The 24,599-nt window shown below is 41.8% G+C and overlaps 1 long non-coding RNA gene across 1 annotated transcript; it reads right to left on the bottom strand.

The window, feature by feature from the left end:
- Nucleotides 1-2,444: 2,444 nt before the first annotated feature.
- LOC117956069 lies at nt 2,445-23,694 on the bottom strand. The gene is made up of 3 exons (XR_004659173.1): nt 23,550-23,694; nt 17,576-17,579; nt 2,445-2,456 (listed from the first exon to the last, which is right to left on the bottom strand). It is a non-coding gene; the product is annotated as an uncharacterized LOC117956069 (long non-coding RNA).
- Nucleotides 23,695-24,599: the final 905 nt, after the last annotated feature.

Below are 24,599 nucleotides of genomic sequence, written 5' to 3'. Positions count from 1 at the left end.
ACGTGGGTAGCCGTTGAGGTTTACATGGCATCTGGACGGGCTCGGAAAACGGTGGGTGGAAAAACCAGAAGGCGTAACACCGGCTAGGCTAGGCTAACACCGGAGAAGTAACCAGTCCTTTACCCTAAACGTCGGACACCAGTGTAACGCTCAGCCCTGTGTTGCAGCGTTGAATAAGGAGGCCATGACTAGTTTGCAACTTTTGTGCATTTATTGAAGAAACACAGCTTAACTCCGGTCACTGTTTGGCGTCACCATGTCTATGGGCGTCACGCCCACGCCGAACATTCAGACCACATTCAGACCCCTTAATAGAACTACACTGACCTCTGCTGGTAACAGTAGTGCATAACACTAACATATAAGCATTTGCTCAACTGATGAACTCTCAATAACAGGGACACATTAAATCAGCTCATTACAATACACAGACTGTGTAGCTGGGGTTTGCTGAATGATTTATTATGCATACGATATAATATGCTTTATTGTCCACCTAGGAGAATTTGGGTTTTTTGTCTTAGTTGTTTTGAAAGATGCCCATTGACAATACTTTAAAAGAAAGAGATGAATCTGTAAAACTCAGTGATGTGTTGTCCAACAAGTCTCCGTCTTCACTGGGCAGGGAATGAAACCTTTTATCGCAATTTGGAGTGTGTAATTGGTCATTTGATGTATTTGATTGATAGATAGTGTCAATGTTTACTTTATCTTTTTTATAGCAATGTTTGATTGGCTTCCCTCAGGGATTACAAGTTAGGCTCTGCCATCTGTCCAGTGGGTGTGTATGTGGTAAGAGAGGTCCTGACCTGGCCAAAGGGACAGTTAGATCCTTTTTGGATGAGGTCTATACACTAGCTGTCCCATATAGGTCAGGGACAGGAAACAGTGGACAGTCTAACCTTTACATGTCAAAACTGAAGCCGTCAATGAGCCGTCATGTCAGCTGTCAGGAAATCAATGAAACATCTTTTACCATTTACAATAACACATATTTGGATTGAAATTAAATGATAATTCTGGTAATATCCAATAGTTTCCTTAACCCTCCTGTTGTCTTCGGGTCAAATTTGACAATTTCACAATTGAATTTTTTTTTTTTTTTTCAATTTTATAGCATTTGGACAGAAAAAATAATTGATAAAAGAACTTGTGTGTGAAAAAAAGACAAATTTAAAAAGAATTAACAAAAATGTGGAATAAAATGCTGAACAAAGTGACAAATGTAAAAAAAAAAAGCTTTAAAAATTTGGGGGGAAAAACTAAAACTTCAGAAGGCTCAGAAAAAGTTGACAAAACATTGTAAAAGTGATAAAAACATTGGAGGAAAGGCACAAAAGGGTAAAAAAAGATGACCGAAATGTTGATTAAAAAGGTTTTTCACTTGAAATTTTGACTCAGAAAAACGTCGGCGGGAAGACAACACGAGAGATAATGTCAGAGTGCACTAAAAAGTCCCAAACTAGCAATGAATGTATACTAAATAGTATTGTGTGTGTGTATCAAAGCCTGATATATATCCTTCCTCTGTGCCATACCACACCACTGTCAATGAGTCCCACTGCCACTGGGGGACTTGATCCTTCATTACCATGAACATATACAACCTCCTGCTGGTGTAAATACTCACCAGTGCACCAAATGTCTATTAATCTGCCACTGAGTCCCTAATAAGTGCACTACAATGTTCAGCTGTTATTTCAATTATTTAGCCTTTACTGGCCATCGCAGCAGTGACTGCAGTATCAGTCATAAGCCCCGCCCCCTCTGTCTTAGCATAAGGGACATGGGACACATTCAAAAATTAAAGTACACATTGAATAATTTCTTACCAAAGATTGTTTGTGTCATTTAAGTTATTTCTTATCAAGCAAATGTTTGTTCACATGTTCGTTTTTCACATCAAAGTAAGTTGGAAAGTCAGTTAAAGAAAGTTTTAATAACTTGTGTTGTTAAATGTTTGTCTTTGTCTTAACTACCAAATGGAGATCAATTTAACCCCTGTGCACTCTCCTGTCAAGTTTCTGACCAAAGTCCCAAAGAATAATTTCATTGCATCCATCCAATTACCTCTTTAAAAATGGATTTTTTGTCTGCAATCTTCTTGTATTGGTTGAGATCTCAATGAGAATTTCTGAACATGTTAGAAAATTGTGCCTTGCCTGGATTTGCCAGCGGCACATTCAAAATCAGTGAGGTCAACTCTTCGGTGGCCTCATTTGTCTTTTAATATTCTAGAGAGCGCATCTGAACAAAATAGTGAGGATCTGTGTTAATCTATGTACCATCAAGAGACGGCCATTATATTCTGGGGACATGTAGAGACATAACTTAAAGTTAATGAGATGGGACTTTATTTGCATGTTCACACTCTGGACACTGGCTTCACCTTTTAATACCACCAGCTTTGCTGATGCCTCATGAATTTGAAGTTTAAGAATAGCTTCTTTTTCTAACTAGAAAAGGGTTATGATTAAAACCCTGGCCGTATCAATGATGGGATGAATTGCTTTTTCAATCTGTAATTGATTGGTAAGATTGAATTTGACAGAGAGGGAGGGAGGATGTCAGTGTGAAAGTTCTTTTTGACTGAATGCTGATTTACTCTTGGTGGAGTGTATATTTAATAGTGTTGTTGTATTGCTTACTTCCACATGTGAAGGATCCTTTTCAGTGTCTGCACCTGAGCATTTGAAATTGCAATTTTCCTCACCGATGCAACATCATTGACCTGAAAGAACTGGCTACAGCTGTTGGCTTGCAGATGAAGAAGTTTGTTTTTCCAAAAAGGTTTTTGTGAAAGAAGGTCTAAAAATCAACCTTTGTATTGCTGAAGGCTGCGAGATTAATTCCCACTTTCAGTCAGATTATTTTTGTCTCCATGCTTGTCTTTGATTGGGCCACATCTGTTTACCATGAGCCTCAGTACTAATGACAGTGCCAGAAATGCCCTTGAGTGTTTTTGTTTAAGCGTATCTGAGTACTTATGGCTCCAAACTCATTATTTTACACGCATGAAGTGACACGATGATTACGAAGTAAAAGTGCGGCCTGTAAGCTTCAATGTGATGTGGTGTGTTCCCCCATTGAGGTGATAAGGTAAGCACCTGCAGGTCTTTTGTTTAGTTCAAAGTGGCAAAAATTATTTGACAGACACTAGAGCTGTAACTTCCAAATTTTGCTGTGCAATTAACTGTCAAAGATATAATTGCAATGAACAATATAATTGTCTCTTTCAGTTTTTCAGACAAATTAAAGTTTTGAATGATGCCCAGGATACATCTTTTGGTTATGTCTCTGTTATGCATAGGTGTATTTACAGGGGGATAGGGGAGTTACAACCCCCCAAATAATGTTCAAAACAGGCCAGTACAACCCCCCTCCCATCCCCGACAAACTATTATAATTAGATTTACATAAATAAAGACATATACGGGGCCAACACGCAGCGGAGCTGATCTGCAGCCATTCAGCAACCGGTGGATAATGGGGGTAAGAAATTAACCACGTATCTTTATAATCGTAAAACATTTTATTCTTTCTTCTTAAATGAACATAAAACTGACAATTAGCATCAACAGTCATCCCCTTTAGGACCTTAGCTAACGTTAGCAATTGCCATTAGCAGTGTTGGCCAAGTTACTTTTAAAAAGTAATTAGTTACAGTCACTTGCTACTTCATCCAAAAAGTTAACTAAATTAGATACCCAGTTACAAATTATTAAAGTAACTAGTTACTTCAGAAATTAACTAATGAGTTACTTCCAAGTACATTTTGAAATGCTCAAATGTGACCCCCCCTCCACCCCTCTTTAATGGAACTAAAAATACATGTGCACGTTAAATAAATCAGAATATTATAATGAAATGGACACTTAATACAATACATTATTAACAGAAACTGTACACACATCTGAACTCTTTTAATGTTGCTGTGAGACAACGTGAGACTAGCCTCCAATCAAATGCCATGTATGTAGCTATTATGTCTAGTGGATCATTACAAATAACAACATAGATGTTTAGTAACTTTTGATATTCATACTTTTGATATTCATTCAACTGGGCAAAAGTAAAGAATGTTTGTTAAGCACTATGGCAAAAATAAATAACAAATACCTGTGTGTACACTCTTTGTAGTGCAATAAGTGGCCTGATGTGTAAAACCTTTGCATTGGTGTGTGCGTTGAGCCGGCATGTGTGTGTGTGTGTGTGTCACTCCAGAGTCATAGTGCCTATGTTTTCTGACCACAGTGGAAAATCTTTAGGAGGAATTTCATATCATCATACCTGTCTCTCGTTGACTGTCTCGCTTGTGTTGTTTGTTGTGTCCAACTATGCGTGCTTTCCAACACCCGCCCAACTCTACCTCGGATTGGCTTACCATGAAATTTTACTCAACCTTAGCCAATCGTCAGCATTTGTGCGCTTGTCTCGTGCACGGCCCACTGGCCAAGGAAGAAAAGAAGTCTTTGCCTCTCGGCTCAGAGAGCTGGCCTGATGAAAAAAACAGCTTAAATTATAGTAACGTGCCACATTTTTCGTCAGTAACGGTAACAGCGCTATTAAAATGGGAAGAGTAATCAATTAGATTACTCACTACTGAAAAAAGATGTTTTTCCCATCACTTGCCATTAGACAATTATGTAATAATTGTTGCAGGCCTAACCAACACATTAAAATAAAAGTTGATGCAGCAGCCAGTTCTCATACACACTCAAAAGATTCAATTTGGAATGATTTGTAGGCTGCAACGGTCCAACATGGCCCTATTAGCGTTCTACAGGAATGTAATATTCCTGTAATAGCCAAACAGCTTCACTCATCAATTGAGCCTTTTTGCATTTCAATGTGTCTCTATAAGGATTCAGCTCAGACTTCACTTGGCAATGAACTGAAACAACATGAAATACTGTGCATGCATGACTAAATTATTAAAAGTTCTCAGATATCAAATAGCCTCAAGGTGGCTAGGACTGACTGCTTTTTACTGCTTTTAACCAGTTGCGTCAGGCACACTGATTCCATACTGGATTCATTATCTTGAATGCAACATGCTATGGAAATGACTGTTTCCATTATTAGTAAAGAGGAAAGATTTAGCATTTTGATTTTTTGAGTAATTGATTGATCCATTTAACTAACTACCAGCATCATCTGTGAGTCTGATTGGCCTTAAAGCCCAATGTGGTCTTTGCACATTCAAATAGTCATCCAGCATCACAATGCTGCTAAAAGCACTCTTTTCATCAAGTCTTTGACAATGAGTCATGCGTTTTAGAGAAGGCTTTTCACATCTTCCATGAATTCTGATGTCCTCTCACATCGATCATCACGGTGCTCCTATTGGATCATTACCGGATAGGTGTGAAATGGCCATTACGTTGGCTGCTTCCTTGATACTGATTGCACTAGACATGTCATCTTAAGTACACCAGGCTGTCAACGCCCCCCCCCTTACCCTCCACCCTGCATTTCTATAGTAGCAGACAAGAAAAATCACACAGAGAAAGGTCTTAGAAGTCTATCCATTAGAAAGAAAGCAGTTGAAGTGTGAGCACTTTGTGGTTTTTAACTTTACTGTTTTGCTTTAAATTAAGGTGACCATATTTAGATTTCCAAAAAAGAGGACCATCGAGACACAAATTCAGATGGGCTTCTCAGGTTAATAAACATGCTTTATTATGCCTCAATGGTACAAAATAACTTCTGTAATAAAACAAAATCTGTAACAACCTGAAATAACTCTATTCAAATAAACAAATAAATATGAAATAATGTACTGTATATGACCTATACTGAGTCAGCTTAAAAATCACGCTTCAACTAAATATCTCTTAAAACCTTTTCAATGTAATAAGATAAGTTTTTTTGGTGTCCTTGTGAGCTTTGAGATTTCAAAGCTCTCTCTCTCAAAGCAAATTTATTAGACCCGGAAACAACTGTGCTAGCATAATATATAATAAAGTATAATATATATAAGGCAGCCTCTCGGGAATTACGTCACGCAACGAAGTACCGTAGTACCGTGTGCAAAGCGCCAGTCGCAACCCAGTATCATAAAAAAACCTACCAGTCACGCTTAATACTAATGGTCCCATTAAAACCAGTGAAAAACGGACATTTTAATTAATTTATAAACCCCCGGGTTTATAGACGCCCTGGACCGTACAAAAAAGTGGACATATCCGGTCAAAAGAGGGCATTTGGTCACCCTAGTTAAAATGTAACATCCTACCAAGACTTAAAAAAACAGCAAACTATAAACCCTATCTTAACAAACAATACCAATCTTTAGCGAGTTTGATTCATCCCGGTTCCGAACTGGTAGGTTACATATAGGCTACTGGCTTCACTAAGTAGCGGTATGCTTGCAAACTAACTCCCAGTCCAACCTACTAGGCTTTAAGATATTACCAAAATTGTGATCAAAATGATGCCATAAACCACGTGTGGGAAACTCACTCACTCACACTTACTGACAAATTTTAGTTTAATTTAAGGAGTGCAGGGGGTGTCTGACTGATACCTGCTCGCTGCAGAGACAATCCAGTCCACCCCTAGTCTATATCCATGACCTTCCATTTCCATAATTGCTCCATTGCAGCTAGAAATTTTGCGGTATGTCCTTCTTTTTGGCCGGATGTCCGTTACCTTCCTCTTCCTTTGTGTTGGAACCTACGGTGGATTTATGGACTATGGTTAACTGCCCCTCAGATCTCTGCAGGGTAAATCCAGACAGCTAGCTAGAATATCTGTCTTATCTGAGTTTTCTGTTGCACGACTTAAAAAACTTTTGAGCCTCACAGGTTCCACTAAAACAAGTTCCTTCAACATACTGCAAATGCTCAAACCTACTGGCACCATGTTTTGTCACATCATTTATATCCATCCATCCATCAATCTTCGACCGCCTATCCGGTATCCGGTCGCGTGGGCAGCAGCTCCAGTAGGGGACCCCAAACTTCCCTTTCCCAAGCCACATCAACCAGCTCCGACTGGGGGATCCCGAGGCATTCCCAGAACAGGTTGGAGATATAATCTCTCCACCTTGTCCTGGGTCTTCCCCAAGGCCTCCTCCCAGCTGGACGTGCCTGGAACACCTCCATAGGGAGGTGCCCAGGAGGCATCCGTACCAGATGCCCAAACCACCTCAACTGGCTCCTTTCAACGCTAAGGAGCAGCGGCTTTACTCCGAGTTCCTCTCAGATGACTGTGCTTCTCACCCTATTTCTATGGGAGACGCCAGCCACCCTCCTGAGGAAACCCATTTCGGCCGCTTGTAGGTGATGGTAGGAACGAAAATTGCCTGGTAGATCGAAAGCTTTGCCTTCTGGCTCCCTTTTCATCACGACGGTGCAATAAATGGAATGTAATACCGCACCAGCTGCTCCGATTCTCCAACCAATCTCACGCTCCATGTTCCCCTCACTCGCAAACAAGACCCCAAGGTATTTAAACTCCTTCACCTGGGGTAAGGACTCACTACCTACCTGAAGAAAGCAATCCATCGTTTTCCTGCTGAGAACCATGGCCTCAGATTTAGAGGGGCTGATCCTCATCCCAGCCGCTTCACACTCGGCTGCGAACCGATCCAGTGAGTGTTGAAGGTCACAGGCCGATGATGCCATCAGGACCACATCCTCTGCGAAAAGCAGCGATGAGATTCCGAGCTCACCGAACTGCAACCGCTGCCCGCCCCGACTACGCCTCAATATCCTGTCCATCAATATTATTAAAATGATTGGTGACAAAGCGCAGCCCTGGCGGAGGCCAACCCTCACCGATTCCGAGTCGAGTCCGACTTACTGCCGAAAACCCGGACACAGCTCTCGCTTTAGTCATACAGAGATTGGACGGCCATGAGAAGGGACCCCCTCACCCCATACTCCCGCAGCACCTCCCGCAGTTTCTCCCGGGGGACCCGGTCATACGCCTTCTCCCGATCCACAAAACACATGTAGACTGGCTGGGCATACTCCCAGGCTCCCTCCAAGATCCTTGCAAGAGTAAAGATCTGATCCGTTGTTCCACGACCAGGGCGGAATCCACATTGTTCCTCATCAATCTGAGGTTCGACTATCGGCCGAACCCTCCTTTCCGCACCTTGGAGTAGACTTTACCAGGGAGGCTGATAAGTGTGATACCCCTGTAATTGGCCCACACCCTCTGGTCCCCCTTTTTGAAGAGGGGAACCACCACCCCAGTTTGCCACTCCTTAGGCACTGTCCCAGACTTCCACGCAATGTTAAAGAGGCGTGACAACCAAGACAACCCCTCCACACCCAGAGCTTTCAGCATTTCTGGACGGATCTCATCAATCCCTGGGGCTTTGCCGCTGTGGAGTTGTTTTGACTACCTCAGCGACCTCCGCCAGGGAAATTGACGACAATCCCACATCATCCTCCAGCCCTGCCTCCACCACAGAGGACTTGTGAGCTGGATTTAGGAGTTCCTCAAAGTGCTCCTTCCACCTCCCCAGTTGAGGTCAACAATGTCCCATCCTTACTGTATACAACCTGGATGATTCCCCGCTTCCCCCTCCGGAGGTGGCGAACAGTTTTCCAGAAGCACCGTGGTGCCGACCGAAAGTCCTTCTCCATGGATTCTCTGAACTTCTCCCACACCCACAGCTTTGCCTTTGTCAAGGCAAAGGCTTGAGCCTTTCGGGCCTGTCAGTACCTTACAACTGCCTCCGGAGTTCCCCGGGATAACATATCCCGGAAAGTCTCCTTCTTCAGTCGGACGGCTTCCATGACCACCGTTGTCCATCAGGGTGTTCGTGGGTTGCCGCCCCTTGAGACACCTAAGACCCTTAGACCACAGCTCCCCGCCGCAGCTTCAGCAATGGAAGCTTTGAACATTGTCCAGTTAGGTTCAATGCCCCCAGCCTCCACAGGGATGCACAAAAAGCTCCGCCGGAGGTGTGAGTTGAAAGACCGTCGGACAGGGGCCTCCTCCAGACGTTCCCAATTTACCCGCACTAAGCGCTTGGGCTTACCAGGTCTGTCCAGAGTCCTCCCCCATCCACTGATCCAGCTCACCATCAGATGGTGATCAGTTGACAGCTCTGCCCCTCTCTTCACCCTAGTGTCCAACATAAATAATATTACTATATGAATTGATAGTCCAAATGCTGCAGTGTCTATTAATAGTGCTTTTGTTTTTAGTACATGTGAAGTATACAGACATATATGTTTTTGATGTCTCTTTTTATTTGCTCATTACCACACACACACACACACACACACACACACACACACACACACACAGCAAGATGCTGATCAGATTGAGCCTCAATGTATGTCCTCCAACATTTAACATGTGTTTTTAATGTTATGCTGGTGTACTTGCAGGTCACTAATAGGTCTAGCGCTGGGTCTCTTGTTTTCTATTGCTAAACTTTTTACAGCCATCCCTAAATAAAGGCATTCACTTCAACTCTGGAATTTTACATAGGACAGTTTTGTTGGATTCTTGCACATGTCCTCAAACAAAAGAAACCCCATGAGTACCCAGTCCTCGTAATGCAAAATCTCAAACACCTCTTTTATCAAAGCCAGCCCGAATCAGCATTTAGCTCTTTAACTTCTTCCAGCTGGGTCCAGCCTAAACCCCCCCAGTGGATTCCCCTACCCTCCCTACCCTGAGCTAACCTCCCCCGAGCGACAAGGGCCCAGGTGCCATCACTGAACGAGACGTTGGGGTAATTTGGCTCGACGCACCCTACCACACACACACACACACACACACACACACTCCTTACATCAGGGCAGAGAGGGACTCTGGACATTAGACACTGTCTCATTAGTTTTATTTGGAAGAGACGTGAGACATAATGAGAGGCGGTGTAATGACCAAAAACATCTGATCTCCACCCGCTCCAAACAAAACATCCAGGTAGGGCCCAGGGTCAGGGCCAAAGTCATGTCACGCCTCCTTGTATCTGAAGGGGGGGGGGGGGGACCAGAGTGAGGGAATCCAAGTTCAAGCACTTAAGAAGAAGAACAGGGAGTGGCAATGCATCATCCAGTACTTGCTTCACCTAAACTGAAGAGCTGCTATTTGTCTTTGGATGCGTCGGACTAATCCATAGTATATACTTTTTGGGCTGGATCCTGTGTGACTTGGGTTTAAATAAATGGTTTCCTAGTTTGTAATTTACTGCACGATTTAAGCTGCTTGAATTTGTGTTAATCAAAGCGTACCAAAAATAATCCGCACAGCCTCTTTCAAAATCAGCCTTGTCTGCAGATGTCGCCTTGTTTGTGAAGCAGTTCTACATGACGGGAGGGAAAAAAGAAAAAGATGTTCCAACCAGTACATCTGTAAGTTTTTGTATGCCACACAAAATGGTTAGCAGCTGTATACCATTAGCCAATTAAATTTAAATACCAGAGACAGCTTTTGGAATTAGGGACATTTCTCAGCTCATTAACATCTCATAAATGTTAAACCAAGAAGCAAATAATTGATCGGTGATGATGTAGTTTGCAATGTCATCCCAAATTTTATTCATAAATCAAAAATCTTAAATGTGGTGCTTCTGTTTTAGTTATTCGTTTTTATTGCACATTCATTTCATGGCAAACAGATGTACCTGATTTCAGAAGGAGATTTTTTGCATATCATCTCAAATCAGAAACGCCTATTAGGTGTTCCTGCGGTCAGCAATATAAGATGGACTGTGTTTTTTTGCAATTCCCCAAATGTCAGACATCAGTGAAAAGACAAAGGAAAACAGTTGACAGGAATGAGCGAAGGACTGCTAATGGTCATTGCTGTCTGTTGATCAGCAGACCCCAGAGAGGGAGGTTTGGGAGGTTGGTGATTCATGAAGTGTTGGAGGTTGGATAGATGGACTCGATGAGGGATGATGGTACCTCTTTAGGGTGAAGAGGAGTGCTGAGATCCGCCACCCACCTTCCCCCCCCAGCCCACCCCTGCAGGACACCAGGTGTGGAGCAGCTGAACCAGCCTGGCCCCTTGACCCACGGCCTGTCCATAGCTCAATACAGCATTAGCCTCTGCAGCTGACCTGATCTGCACTCTGGAAGATGCAATAATTGGTCCCCACTAGAGGGAAAAGTTTGACAACAGAGTAGTGTATCAGTTGTTCAATTGACTTTATTTTAGGGGTCTATCATTTCTGAATAATTGCCTAATAGTTTCGATAAGGTTTCCTGAAAAGAACTATACAATTTGGTACTAATTAAAGTGGAAAGGGAGTTCAATCAGTGCACTTCACTTCAGATTTATTATTTACTAATTACTTTTGTGGTGTTTGTCTACAGGTAGGCTAAGCGTACAACTTATAGGTGTTGAGACTAAGGTCTTGTTCAGACTGACAGCCAAAATTAGTTGTGGTATCCAGATGGATTTTTAGAAAGTCTGGACAGAAAAAAATGCATGATGTGTGTTGATTGCAATACGAATCCAAAGCACATTTGGCGGGGATTTAAAATGGGGTTACAATCGGATTTCTATAGATTTCTCTTACTGGGGGTTATAAATTCATGAAAATGTCCGGTTTTCACTGTTTTTCATGGGACCATTAGCATCAAGCATGTACTTAAATTGACTGGCGCTTTGCAAACAGTACTATGGTACTTTGATGCGTGATGTAATTCCCGAGAGAGGCTGCTTTACATATGTTATACTTTATTATATACTATGCTAGAACATTTGTTTCAGTGTCTAATAAAGGGAGATCTCAAAGCTCATATGGACACCGAAAAACCTTGTCTTATTACATTGAAAAGGTTTTAAGAGATATTTAGTTAAGCTGGATTTCGAAGCTGACACTGAATAGTTCATGTTTAGAACACTATTTCATATTTATTTATTTATTTGAAAAGAGAGCTTTTACTTTGGGACTGGTTGTTGCAGATATTGTTACATAAGTTTTTTTGTACCATTGGGGCGTAATAAAGCATGTTCATTAACCTCTGAGAAGCCTGTCTGAATTTGTGTCTCTAGGCCTGCCGAGTGTCCTCTGTTTTGAAAATCTAAATATTGTCACCTTAAGCTACGTATTTACTGACACATATATTGTTACCATGGCAATTTATGCAGATAAGTTGGTGATGTCTGGACCTGATCAGATCGCTTGCAAATATCAGTCCGGACAGTCTAAAAATCAGGTTTGAGAAACAAACTGGATTTGCTTGCAGTCTGAGCGTAGCCTTAATGTTCTGTGTTTATGTGTTTGCTGCTTAAAGATCAAATTTAAGCACTGAAATACGTTAAAATGCAATTAGAAAAAAATCTGGCAAAGTTTAAACGGAAAGGCCATGTGTAAGCTGCAACTTTGTCTCTGTGTATCTTCCATTAATATACATAATTTGTTTAATGCTGATATTTTGTTGCAATAAGTGATCAATCAACCCAGTCTCACGGCAGATTGTGAAATAGTCACGGAATTTTATCTATTGATTCGTTTACACAGACACAATTTTCCTGCATTCGCTGCATGAAGTGTTTAGCTATTCAGGCACTGTTTGAACTTCAATGTGGGGATACTTGCTAAATATACATTTTTGATGATAAGTTCATTTCAATTTACTATCAATTAAGTGTGAACTTCCCCCTTTGGCCATATCTTTGCCCTTGATTTATACATCATTGAACTCAGCATTTTTAAATCTGTCAAAGTACAGAGGAAGGACAAGGACATCTCTGGTCAGTTAGGTGAATGCTAAAAAGTCAAAATATCAGCATGCTTAACAGTTCACAGACTAGTTTTGCACCATCCACTGGCTTTACACTTGCAAGTACAAAGAGAGGCAGATCACTGAGTAACTGGCATGGCCTTGAATTAGCCTTGCTGAAGAATTGCACAGATAAGCTAGTATTGTTTTACACTTTCAAAATTGATATTCCCACTGAGGTCTATTTTTAGGCACAGCACCGGATCAAAAAGTTTGATGATATCCTGAACGTCTATCCTAAATCCCTCTTTAATGTGACTAAAATGAAACGGATAAGAGCGTGTCACTTTGACCTTCATGTATCACAGACCCTCCTCCCTCCCTCCTGCACTGTCAGCACTCCTCTGTTGATATGAACTCATATGAAGTCAGCACCTGGCGTGTAAAAACCACAGCACCGCCCTTAATTACTATTCCCAGTGAAAAACCATCCAAGCTCCAACTATGCCTGTTCTCGGTCATATTTGTCCGAGGAAGGAATGACTTTAGGATGGCTGTTCTTGTGTTACAACACATTAGGATTCAACACTACCCTACTGGTTTGAATGGTTTTTTAAAGGTTTTTTAGGGTTTGTATATTAGGGCAACTTTTCTCATGACATTTCTCTGCCAGGTTAAAGGTCGCTGACCGAATGTCAGCCAACAGAGGAGTACAGGCAGATGGCAAACTGTGTTTCAGTGCCTTGGCTTCAAAAAAGATTGATCTTGTCAATAAATCGAATGCCCTGAGATACTAAAGTTTATGCTTGAAACAGTGCAGCTGTGATAGAAAATGGAGGGGTCAATTCCCAGATGTAGGATTACAGCTTTAGTTATTGTGGGTTTTCTGTCATCTGTCATTTTTTTTTTGGGGGGCTTTTCATTTGATTAGACATTGAGAGCAGATTGACAGGATAGGGGGGAGAGAGAGAGAGGGGAGGACACGCAGCAAAAGGGCCGCAGGTCGGATTGAAACCTGGGCTGCTGCAAAGGACTCAGCCTGCATGGGGCACACACTCTTTTCAAATAATTCGAAATTTCTGTTTTTTTAACTCAAATATTCGGTATAATTCTATATAATTGAGGGTTATCGTCCATGGATTCCAAAAAAGTAGTGTCAAACTAGTGGTATTAAGATGGAGTTAGTGAAAACAGAGTCTGGAAAAGGGGGGACAACACAAGGGGTTAATGAAAAGGCATACTGTAAATAATTTAGATATAAAACAAAACATGTCCAGTTCAAAACTGTTTTGCATCACCAATATGAGATTATTTAAACTTCTTGACCACAGAAAATTATCTTGCCACATCATGCTATAACATTAGGCATAGAAATATATTAATCATCTGTCACTTCTTTGCAATTTCATTCAGACGTGGATTTGTATATTTTGGAGGAAGGCATTAGAGACAGAGGCTTTAGAGGTTTTGAATTGAGGCTGCTGAACATATAAAACACCTATAATCCCTATGTTAGACAAAAAGCCCATGACACAGCAGGATTACCTGGAAGAAAAGGGTCACAGAACATCCTCTTTGCTCCACTGACAACTCCAGGACAGCAACCCCCCAATTTAACAGAAAATGGAGATGACACATACTGAATAATGAAGCAGAAAAAGGTATGTGACTGTCAGTTTATATGAGTAGCCTCCACGCATGCATCTGTGTGTGAGTGATGAGCAGTGTGTGTGTGTGTATGCGTCTGTTTGCGCATGGTCCCTGCTGTGAGCCCTAATTAAAAGGCACTGGGTGCAGAGGGGCTGCTTTGGCGCCCAACCGAGTCCCTTTATATCCCTGCTTCCCTCCCTCTCTATCCTCTGCCTTTGATTACCATGGAGCACTAATGCCTCTCAATCTCTGCCGCACATGGGACCCCTCTGTGGCTAAGAGGAGAGGAAACTTACAGAGAAAACCAGCCAGCTGACTGACCATAGCTCATTCTCACTCTTTTATATTTGTTCTCCAAAAAATTGCAAATCTGTCAAATTATTTGTACTTGACCCAAAGAGAGCTTGTGACTACTTTACGTAGCACATGGAAACTAGTCTCTCATTGGCAGCTCTATCTCCACAGCACTTTGGAGTAAGGTCTGGCTACACCAAAGATGCATTCTGGGATAGGAGAAACAAACTCTGGGTTGTTTGCATTTCTTTAAGCCAATCACAATTGTCTTGGGTGGCGCTAAGCTCCGGACTCAGCTACGGAGGCTTGGCTGAATTGTCTCAGGAAGGAATTTGTTCTGCTTTAACATTTACACCGCTCAAAAACAAAACAACCCATAGAATATTAAATGAAGTTCACTGTTACAGTAACGTGACACAGTACTGTAACGTGAGCTATTAAATCAGCTGATAAAAGGAAGCTGTATGAAGTTTCCACTTTCAGATCACATGCCTCCAAATAATCCATACATGACAACTGCAGTGTATTTTCACCCAAAATTATTGTTTTACATTGAAGCAGATCTAGATCAATCAACTCTTTCGAATTTGTTTTCATTGTATAAAATAATGCTTACTCAGATCTGTATTTCTGGATTAAATGAAATATTTAAAAAGTTTTTTTTACTGAGTTTACAGACTCTTCCATCTCCTCAATGACATTCAGCTGTAGTTTGCATTAATCCTTTCATTCTCTGACACCACCAAAGTGGGCAGAGGGCGTGTTGTTTTGCCATGCAGAAGCATCTGAATACTTATATTTTTTCATGTCACACCTCATAAACATCAGAAACACTGTGACTGATCACTCAAAACAGAATATAGAAGTCTTTTTTGACTCCTTAAGGACTGTTTACCAGGCTGCTCCAGCCAAAACACAATGTCAGGCCTGCGTGATGAAACAGAGGCTTTGAGGGGGGATCAGCTGCCAATAAAAAAAACCTTCTACTTGCACATGCACAAAAAAACACACACTTAAACACACACTGTGGCCAATTTCAGTTTTTCCCAGTGTGGAATAAGCGACATAATCCCCCGCTGTAATTGCATACAGGAGGTTTCTGACTTGATACAACACTAAAGCCACTTTAGCAGTGAAAGATGCAAAGATGATCTCAGGTCCCTCCAAGGTTGGCACTTGACAGCATATGTCTCTCAATTCCTTAATCTCTTTATTCCCAAACAAGATGGCTAAAATTCACGCATCAGGGCTGGTAATTAGTCAGCCCCTTTGATGCACCACTTGGTTTGATATCATTGGAAAAGAGCAGCTGAGTAAGGCAACAATGGTAGATGTTTGAAAATGTTGTCAAAGAGAGAGAGAGAGGAGCCAGAGAGAGTTGTAGAGTGAAATGTGTTCATTTTCCACTCTGACTTCTAATTAAAGCAGCTTTCAAGGAGGTGTAGGGATGAAATTGGAAGAGATCAAGCCTGTCCTTGGCAGGAATTAACGTCTGCACAATGATGGTTCACCATTCTGTAACTTTGGTACGAGAGAAAAGGGTGACTTTGACAGGAATTACTTCATTTTCGGGAGAAATTATTTGGACTCACACAGTTTACTCTAATGCTGTCATTTGGTTGTAATTCTACGGATACAAGTTGGCTGTAGTAATTGTGTATTAGGGAGGTTCTTCTATCTCACTTTGAGCCTCAAGCTCCAGATGTTTCGTGGGTATCGTCCTTGTCTAAATGTCTTTCCTTACCCTTTACCTCCCTTTCATCAGAAATGTTACCTACACCTCTCATTTCCCCCTTCATTTCGGCATTATATTTATTAGGTACAATGGATCTTGCAAGTCCTTTTGTAACGGTGTGAGGGACCCCAGATGATGCCGGACCCGGGTCATTCATCACCCCTGTCACCACCACCCCCCGTAACTACTCCGCAGCCCACATCCCAGCATGCATATTCACAGGAGCTGGTGTCCCGTCTGAGGAAACCAAATTGCCCCACCCTGTGTATCTCTTTTCTTAGTCAATATTAAAATTGGCTAATAAAGAGGGGCGAGATTCCCCCGTGGTAATGGCTCCCCAGAGACCCCCGACTAATTAAAGGGCTGCCCCTTCCAATGAACAGTAATCACTCATGGCTTTGGGTAGACAAACACACAAGCTTTCTGTGGATGAACAAACAGGGGATGAGAGTTTAAAGAGATAACACACGCATTAGTGTTAGGTTGACAAGAGGTTGACCAAAGCTTTCTTTTGTTATGAAGAAGTTTCTTGCATCTGTCTGGGGGAACACATTCAGGTGCTCTGCACGCTGATAACAAAGTACCCTGATTATGTGAATTTAGATAACATCCGTTAGTCTTTATTGCTTTCGGCTATGTCACAAAGAAGAAAATACAGGTAAAGAGAAGTGGCTTGGAGAAGGACTTTCAGCTTTGACAGTCAAAATGGGCTGCAACGCATTCTCATAAACGGGCTTGTGTGATATCGTTAAAATATGTATGCACAACAATTCTCTTAATATCACACAAAATTATCATATGACGACCATTTAGCCCACAAAAGGTGACTGTAAGCCGGGTACAGCGCAACGTGGTGTTCAGCGGCCGTTGCAATTGAGTTTTGCTGGCAAAAGATGACCAGCGAAGACAGTTTCACTTAGTCATCAAAACGACTAGTTCCTCTTTTATGCAGAAATTTGTGCAGTTATACAGCAGCAGTCAGTGTGGTGCATACACTAATAACTACGTGGAATACATATGAATTAAAGTGCATTGCTTTTCATAGCAATATGTGCGAATGGTTCATGAGAACAGCCTGATATGGGACAGTCTAAAAGTCTCCGCTGCTAAGAAAAACATAAACATGCTTTACACATTCAGTTGTATCAAATATCAGATGGAGCAAATTATTCCTCTGTAAGAATTAAGATTCTTACAATGTCTGGAGCATTTGGACATAATTGGACTGATATCGTGTCAGAGCCACGCTGCTGGTTCAGCAGTGAGTCTTGGACTGAACTGAGGTCTGCCTTGTTATCTCGTTCAGATGCCGACATTGCCAACAGTGCAATGCAAATAATCTATTCATTTCCTCAGGAAAACAAACTTTGTATTTGAATGTGCGAGTCTCAGTGATGAGTCACCCTAAATTAATGTGTGTTTTTTGTCTGTTTGGGTAGGACCTGCTGTGATTGGATGAATGAAATAGGCTTTACTCATACAGTGATGTTTGTGCTTCTGTCATTGTGCTTCCATTTGCATATTAAAAAGGATGAACAATGGAATAAAAAGGACTGAAAGGGGCAGAAATCCCAATGGCATTTAACAGCACTTCAGTCAGCGCCTGATGAGAAAAAAAAGCACATACTTTGCCATTAATGAGTAATTCATACTATTTCACACTATTATTTTTGTGCTTTAAGCTCAGATGTGGCATGTGATTTAATACACATTGAGACAGAGTCATGGTAAACCAAGAGTACTGCACGAGAATTCCACCAGAAAGCCTTTTTTGAAAAACACATGCATACAATATGTACAGATCTTGTTGTACAGTGCTACCTAGTATATAGACTGAAATACATATTTGGCATATTGCACGTAGAGGCTGAGAGCACCAGGCTGTAGCTTTAGAGCTGATCAAGCATCAAATCTTAACAAGACTCTCTTAATGATCTCAATGAAATGCTCAGTGACTTAATTAGATGATGTGCTGTGCATTGTGCCAGAGAGAGTTGGCCTGTGTGTAAATGTAAATGCGCGTGTGTGTGTGTGTGTGTGTGTGTGTGTGTGTAGGGGAACCAAGAGGATGAGGATTGGAGGTTGGGTTGTGGGGGGTCACTAGGGGCAGGGTCTCCATAGAGATCAAATCTAGATTTGATTTGTTTTCTAATACATCTAATACATGCAAATTCCTTAAGTGTGTGTCTTGAACTCTTGAACATGATATGAAATCAAAAGACCGAAGGTGTTATGATTTAGATTATCTGAAGTGATATAAGGAAGACTGTGGTTAAAGTAAGTTGCTTTCTCACTTTTTTGCCAAATGGCCAATCCAACATGTTCTGTGGTAAAAGCGTGTTGCTCCACACCAATAAACTAAAAACCCTACTTAGTGGCCTCTAGAGACCATTCTGTTGACCTTGTTGTTCTGTTTGTTGCTGTAAAATATTTGCAAGGGGCAACTTTTTTAATAAACTACAATTCAGCCTAACTTTGGAGCATTATTACCCCCCTTCCCTACTACGGATTTATTACATCATCTCATATCACTCTGACATTGAGCCTACAGCCTCTGAAAGACATAATGTCAGTGAGCTGGCGGATCTTTATGAGGGGTGAAATATACTGTACACCTGAGGGGCTTAGCTCTCTTAAGACCCCTCATGGCGCACACCTAGTGATAACTTTGCCATCCTGAGAGCCCTACTGTATACTGTACACTCCTTGGCGGGCGTTTAAAGCGAAAACAGCCCTGTGTGTGGATGTGTTGAGTTACTTACTGACTAGACAAGTTCAGATAAGTAACTAATCTGTGAATTTAAAGGATTATCAGATGCAAATAAACTGCCTAAAGGTTAGTTCTCAGTCACAAGATTTTACAACTCTGGAACGTTATTACGGCCAAAATAATTTTGCCAATGTTTTTATCTACATTTATTTGTATTTGGTCTGAAAAGCCCTTTAGCTGAGTTTGTCCATGAGAGGACAACGGCAGTCAAACTCAGATGCCAAAAAACTACATCGGACAAACTCTACAACCTTAAACCTAATGTTGTCCTTGGGTCAAATTGAGCTGTTTTCCTATATCAATGTGCCTTTTACCAAAATAACACGGTTGATTTAAAAAAATTTGCTTCGGCAATTACAAATCTCTACTTTCATTAATTTTGGGGTGTCTTATTCAATTTTTATAGCATTTGAATAAACTTGAAGTGGTTTTGAAATAGTATTGAGTTAAAGTTGACATATTCCAGTCTGTGATCATCCATCAACATACTTTACTTTAATTTTAGTCTAAATAATTCCTAATTTCTGCTTTTCTGTCTCAAACATTAGGTGTAATTTCCTGTAAATGGGGTTTGTTGACCATAAATTCCAAAAATAAATGTAAAACTAAAGTTAATAAGTTAATGTCACGTAGTTTTGAAAATGTAAAAAAAAGTGACAAACCTTGAAAAAAAAGCATCAAAAGTATTAAAAGACCTTCATAAAAAGCTAAGACAAGGGTTAAATAGAATGATCTGTCAATGGTTGGAACCAAATTATAAAGTGTGATTGTACAATGATAATGGAACTTAATATTGGGCCATTTGGACTACCTAAGACAAGATCAAAGTGCTTAGAAAGTATAGTTGACACAAATATCCAATGATGGCATCTGAAACTTGTCCAGTAAAAAGAATGTCTGCTGTGACTTGAACGCCTGCGGTCATTGTAAACTAAGCGTCTCTGATCTCAGGAACCTCTAAATGACGACGTGGCCATTACAGCCACTGTCATTTCCTGAGAGGCCAACAATTAGTCCTTGCCAGCGGGCCAGCCGTGCTAATGGCCTGAGTGTGAAAGATGTGAGTGTTGGTACCAGTGGCAGAGTGAGACCAGTGGGTGCCTGGAAAAGAGCCACTCATCCCTCCACCCTAATTGCCATGAAAAGTCAATCTAGTTGTGTTTATGGAGTGGCAGGAGGGACCGGTGAACTTAGAGAGGTTTTGTTAAGCTGGCCCTGTTTCCTCTTGCTCCCGACCCCCCCTAAGGGCCAGAAGAGGTGCAAAATGGACACCAGATGGAAGAAGCATAACAGAGAAGCAGAGCAGGAGGAGGAGGGGGTGCATGGACCATGGTGGCCCACTTGGCTGGCTGCATGAGCCTTGTTGTTGAATTGGCATGTGTAAAAGTATTATCGAAGATGACTGCGGAGAAGTCTGCTGAGAGAGTTTTGCAAAAATCCAGGCAAAATTATTCTCACTAAAAAAGTTTCCAGTGAAACCTAGCCACATTGTGAAGTTTTGTATCAAAACAGAAGCAAAAACAAACCTTGATTTTGGCACACTCGCTGCACCCGCTGTGTTAGCACAACCAATTTTCTGGGGCCTGACCAGTGATGGCACAGTTAACCAAGCAAGCCTTTGCATTTGCATCACAGAGACAGTGGTGATATAAATGGACGGGGACTAAATTGAGAGGGAAAGGTTGACAAAGAGTCTGTGTTGTTGTGCTGTCTGTTAATCATTTCCCAGCCCCTCTGGCTATAATAAAGGAGAATAAAAGAATATAAAAGAACAATTTGGGCTGCCCCAGCTGTGAATAACCAACCCATCACACCAAACAATAGCCCAGTCACGCTTGCTATAATTCAGCTTGTGATCTCCGCCACGCCCCTCTCTCTTGCAACGTCTTTGTTAAAGTCGTCTGTCAGGCATATCACTTTCCTCTCCTTGCCTCTCCTGCATGGCCAGATGGTTAAAATCCATAATTCAATGCCAAAAATAAATAAAAAAAAGAGGACCACTGGACCCCCACTTCCACATCCTTTCATGCTATGACATTACTCTCACCATGGCTCATTATTGGCCAGTAGTAGCCCACCCCCTTGGTTAATTAAGCTCAGCTTTGTCGAGCCGGGGTGCAATTGCTTAGCAAGCTGGTAGGACGTCCCAGCACCTGGGGAGTTTACCTGTTACAGTGCCTGGCTCATCAGCCTCACAGAGAGGGAGAGGAGGGGGGGGGGGGCCCAGCCGGCTGGTGTGCACTGGCACTTAGAGAGGAGGCGGCGTGGCAGCCATTGGTGTGTGATGCAGTTGTTTTAGTAGCCTCCAGGGCATTTCAGGCAAGACACAGCTCCATGGGTAATGCATGTAAAAGTACTTAGGTTTTCAATCTCTAGTGTGCCCACATTTGTTTAACTTGCTAAAATCCCCTCTACGGAAGGCTGAAAGCCTTAAATCATATACTATTTGCCAACACGGTCTAATCTATCATAGCTGACTGGCAAGATGAATGGTCAGTGTGAGAGAATTGAGAATTTATTTAGATTTTTTGAGTACTATGCCATTTTTATCTTTTATTTAATGCATGAAATAAGATTTCAGATGGATCAGATAACATGCTGTCGAGAATGACAACAAAGGTGGCTAAATTTGACACTTATTAGGCTGTGACTGCAGCATGCCATTGATTTTCCCCTGTAAAGAGTAGTCTGTTTAAAGGTGGCTGTCCGCTGCGCACAGCACTGTGGGAAAGCAATCAAGCTTGAAAGTTTTCACCTCCTTAAAAAATTCTGTGGCTGACAAATAACTCATCTTTTTTAGCTCCAATCAATAAGACGCAGACCTCTTCACTCTTGCACCGTAATATTCTCTCTCTCCGACTCTGATTGGAATGAACTCCAGTGTTTTCCAAGGTCCACTACACTGATTGTGAGAATGTGAACCAATCTCGTTAAATGGCAAGTCGCATCCAAGTCTAGCTGCAGCTCGATACACAGGGTCAGTCTCAGACTCCTTCAGTCCGCCGTCGGACTGGAGGAGTCCAACCCGAGGGAGCAGAAATGGTCGGAGCCTCGCTAAAATTACCACCTTGGATTTGGGAAGGTGGGGCCGGTTATAATACTAATGCATATTTAAATGACTACTTTGCATTTATCTGCATTCATCGGAAAATAAAATAGTACGAAAGTAAGAATTGAATAAAATTGATATGTAAAGGTGTGTGGAGGGGAATTCATGAGATGCAAATGTATGATAGGATAAATGACAGGTCCATCTTTTCCTACTTAATATCCACGGGCCGTGGCTAATTGTGCTTTTGTTGTGCAATTACCCAGAGTTTGCTCAGGGTTTAGATAGAAGGGCTGTGGGGTGCGGCTAGTTCTTTGTTTAACTTCCTCCCCTCATGGCTCGGCATGTAACTTAGGCCTCTGGAGATGGTATAATCCCCTGACTAAAGCATATTGACTCTGTCACTGGCAGTTAGGCTGCCTGCTATGTGACTGCCAATGGGAAGAAATAAATATAGATGACGCAAAAAGATTCCTCTTTCTGTTTAAAAGCCAGGCTTGTCTAGGTTTCAGCCATGATAGCAAGCAGTCCGAGCGCTTTGAAGTCGGCTTTGAAGTTGTGAGGCAATTGGAAGAAATTAGTAAATTGGCCGTAGGGTTTCCTGGAGAGCCAGTTTGTGAGAGGCATGATTGGACACAGTGTCCCAGTGGGAGACAGTGGCCATTTTGCTCATGGGGCCTGTCCTTCTGGTCTGCACACATAATGTATAGGACAGAAGCACCAATTATGGCACTTTGGCATATGGACAGTGGCGAGCACCCAGCTCTACTGATGGACTGTGCCAACTGCTCCAGGTTAGTGACACATGATGGTTATTGCCAAAAAAATCCCAATTACTGCCATCTCCTTTCCTAATGGTAGTTGTGTATCAGTGTATCAGATGTATCATTGCAGGAGGCCAAGACTTAAAGGGGTGGTATTATACACCTGCAGCCTGGTTGGGATGCTGGATCTGGCTGCTTGCCTGCTCTTAGCCCTCCAACATCCAGCTGGGAGAGAGGGGTGGGGGATGCATCCGGCTGTCTTTTACCCCAGCTCAGAGGTTCCCAAGGGGCCAAACTGCAGCAGCAGACCCCAGAAGTGCACAGGACCAGACACGGGCACAGATGTTCCACCCCGGTGCTGTGTGGCGTCTAGTGGCACACCGCTACCTTTCTGACGCCCGTCTGACTGCAGGTGGTGGCACAAAGCACGTCTCGCTGCTCAGTACAAGTCAAACAGTAACCACACTTTATCTCAACTGACACTCATCCAGGGGAATAGGACTCATAGCCTGTCATCCCTCTGACAGACAAAGCAGCTGACACGACAATGAGCTGCTGCATTGAGGCCTGAGTTTTCTTTGGACATTACATTCAGAATGAGAATGCCCTTCGGCTACATCTACGCTCTTATGTTTACATTTTTGAGACAGAAATGATCTCCGTCCACACAAGAGCTTTAGCTCCAACAGCAGAACTAATCTGCGTCCATATTAACAAGTCTGACAACAAATATCACATGACCATTTACACACTCGGTATGTGCGTGCCGGTGTTAACAGGAAGCAGATCGTCAGGCATTACTTTGCGGTTGAAATAAACGGATGTAGAAATTTAACCCTCATGTTGTCCTCGGTTCAAATTGACCCATTTTCCTATTTCATTGTTCTGATTAGTTACCCAAAATAACATGATTGATTCCAAAAAACGCTCTTTGGCAAGTACAAATCTCTTCTTTTATTCATTTTGGGGTGTCATATTCAATTTTTAACCATTTGACAAACAACTTGAAGTGGTTTTGAAATAGTATTGAGTAAAAGTTGACATATTCCTGTCTGTGATTATCCATCAACATACATTCCTTTAATTTTAGTTTAGTTAGCTTTTCTAACTCAAACATTAGGTAGAATTTCCTAAAAATAAATTTAATATACTTTAGAGAAAGAGCAACAATCATGAAAAGTAAGATATATATGCATTTATTTGATCAGGACAACATTGATTCATATTTTTCTAAATGTACCAGTTTTAGCCAGTTAGCTAACTTTCTACTGTATTCCTACCTAGAATGCATGTCTTTATGGTGGGAAGAAACCAGAGCACCCAGAGGAAACCCACACAAACACAGGGAGAACACACAAACGCAACACAGACAGAGCCACCAAGGTGGAACTGTTACTGGAAGGTCTGTAAGCTACCTAACCGATAAGACTGACGGACGTGCATCAACGTTTCCAAAAGTCTCCGTTTGTGTACGTCCAGACTACACAGCAACCTCAAAACCAAATGTCTCCAATTTAGGGGCAAGGAAACGCCGGAGTAGTGTGGACGTGAGGCGTAAAATTAGCAAAATGTTTTCATTTTTAAACCAATGCATCATCATGTTCTTGGTTTTTTGAAAAAAAAATGAAGTCTTTGTTAAAAATGAGCAAAAAACACATTGAGATTTATAAAACATGCATGGCCAGGG

The sequence above is a fragment of the Etheostoma cragini genome, chromosome 13 (assembly GCF_013103735.1).
Source record: "Etheostoma cragini isolate CJK2018 chromosome 13, CSU_Ecrag_1.0, whole genome shotgun sequence".
NCBI lineage: Eukaryota > Metazoa > Chordata > Actinopteri > Perciformes > Percidae > Etheostoma > Etheostoma cragini.
Note: the sequence above shows the minus strand (reverse complement) of the source record. Positions and strands in the feature narration are given on the sequence as shown.